The sequence below is a fragment of the Limulus polyphemus genome, unplaced genomic scaffold (genome assembly GCF_000517525.1).
Source record: "Limulus polyphemus unplaced genomic scaffold, Limulus_polyphemus-2.1.2 Scaffold3185, whole genome shotgun sequence".
NCBI classification, from domain to species: domain Eukaryota; kingdom Metazoa; phylum Arthropoda; class Merostomata; order Xiphosura; family Limulidae; genus Limulus; species Limulus polyphemus.
The window spans coordinates 115,437-118,223 of NW_013668795.1; positions in this window are offsets into that span (position 1 = coordinate 115,437).

Consider the following 2,787-nt stretch of genomic DNA (forward strand, 5'->3'; position numbering starts at 1 on the left):
CTTAGCGAAAAAGTATAACAACATAATATGTAAGTCTCTTAAATGCTTTACAAAAAAAGGTGTGTCTATTGTATATACATAGTAATAAAGCCTTAATGTAAGTATAAAGTAAGGTGTGCAAAAAACCACCAATACAAAAACCGAGTGTCAGCAGTACAAGAGGAGGATACTATATATTAGACGTTTTGCGTTAACCAACTACGGTTCTGTTCAATTAGAGCCCTTTTTGTCTGAATATTTTAACATTTTCTATTCTGCTATCAGTCTATTTGTTGGATGGCTTTTTAAGAAAATTTTAGCTCGGATCACAAATTCTTGGAATATATTAAGCTTCTACATCATATTTTCTTCATTGAAAATCGCATTTTGGCGAAGAAAAGAACTTAACATATAAAAGTCTTAACTTCATAAAACATCTGTGAAGCTGCTAAGCCTTTTAAATCTTGTTAAAGATCATAGTGGCGCAGAAATCGACAACCACTATTGTACGCACTAAAAGTGACAGAGAAAAGCAGACCCCACAGAAAGTAGTATTCCGACTACCACTATTGTATACACCTACAATCGACCAGCATTCATACAATGGTCACTGATCACCGTACAGTCGTCAAGGGTAGATAGACCTGGGGAGACACTTTGGTAACTACTGGTTGTATAAAACGCGTTACTTGACATAAATCCCGTTTACTTGTTCTAAAACCGCGTTCAGCGCGTCCAGTGGCCTGTACATAACACGATTATGGAGGTTGGAACGCATTCCACAACGGAAGAGAAAACATGATGGTTAAGCCTATTAACATGAGAGACAGCAACAGAACCGCCACCTGTGGTGTGTGTGATCGGATGGGTGTTTCTTTGGCTGGCTAGAAGAAGATGAAAGCACAGAAAACCAAATGAAGTCTCAATTTCACAGCATCTACTTTATTTTCCCTGACAATTCTTTGTAATCAGACGTCTCTCTTGTCATGAAATGGCCAGCAACAAGCACAGGATTAGAGGAAAGGAAACCCTTCATGTTTCTCTGAAGAACTGAATAACAGTGTCAAGGGTCGTGTCACTTTAGTTACAACGCCAATCCACTTCTGGCCGTGGTATATCTCTCAGCACGTATATTTTACTATAACTTTACTGGCAAGAAGAACTGTATATCATAAAAATCCTAAAATGTTAGAGTGTGGGATTTTCGCCAATCCACTTCTGGCCGTGGTATATCTCTTATTTTGGGATTTTTATGATATACAGTTCTCTTGCCAGTAAAGTTATAGTAAAATATACGTGCTGTCCCATACTCTAATTTTTTTTTACGTTTGTGAAAGAACAAACAAATAGATTCTGTCAAAAAACACGTTTAAGAGAAACATTCTTGTTACATCAACAACAAACATGAAACAATGTAGAAGTACAGGAAAGTTATTCAGTATTTAGACAGCATAGTATCATTTTATAGAATTAATTCTGTAGTATTTGTTTTTTAGCGCATAGCTATACAATAGGCTATTTGCACTCTGTCCACCGTGGGTATCGAACCACGGATTTTGGCATTGTAAGTTCGTAAACTTAACGCTGATTCGGTGGGGGGGGGCAATAGTTAATTTACAAGAAAAGTAATAAAATGTTTTCCTAATTAATCGTTTCTTTGATTCCGTTTAATACAAGACTAATTTTGCAATTTTTATTGGGTGAAAAATAAACAAAAAACACACACACACGAAGTCAAACATATCATAGGATCTAGAATTTGCAACCGAGTTAGAATGGTTTAGGAGAATTCCCCCGATCATGAGTAATTAGAACAATTCGGGAAAAGAAACACAAGAGGAAATCCCCAATAGCCGCAGATTGAGCTATGAGCTAAAAGTTGGTACTTTGAACTATGCCGCGGCTAAAAAAAAATAAATACTGGGCTTATGATGATCTGGAACTTATGTGTAAACACTGCAGTGAATCTTTACTTGCATAGGTTTTTGAAAAACATGTAGCATTAATTCTGCTAGCATCTTAATTATGGAGAGACATGTAGTTTTTATATTGTTTTTACTTCTTCTTCCAGACACATTTCAATCGACCGCCATCCCTTCATTTCTTGGCGGATTAACTTGAAACTTCGTAATAGTTATAACTTTGTCCAATACGTCCAGAAGCATTTTGAATTTTTTCATTTAGGTATTTTAAATAATTTTATGGGGTCAAAGGGTAAACAACCTAAAATGTATGTTTTGTGCTCCTGTGCGATCATATTTACAGCAGTCGTGGTAAACGTTGGCACAAAGATACTTTTCTACAGGTCCCACCCATCAACAAACAAAAATGGTCGACTTGCCTATTTTTAGTAATTATACAGAGGTAAAGATGCCACTAAAAACATAATTTTAGGGTTTTTGACAATTACTCCGCCGTATTTCGGCCAATTTACATGGGACTTGGTATAAAGATACTTTTCTTACAGATCCCCCCAAAAAAAATATCGACAATTTTGGAATTTTTTGTCTTTTGCTCAACATTTTAGCGAGGAAAGCACAATTTGAGGTTTCCCTGAACTATTCACGTGTATGTCAACACTTACACGGGATTTAATACAAAGATACCTTCTGGCAGGTCCAAAGCAATGATATAGACAGTTTGTGATTTTTTTTTTCTGTGTTTTTAATGATTTATTTCTCTAGTGTCAAAATTGGCCATGTTGTCATTGCGTTGCGGAGTCATGTTGCATTCTCCCGCGAACGTTGGCCTTTTAAATTTAAGTAAATTTTAATTTCGGAGTGTTCATGTTGCCACGTAATGGAGATT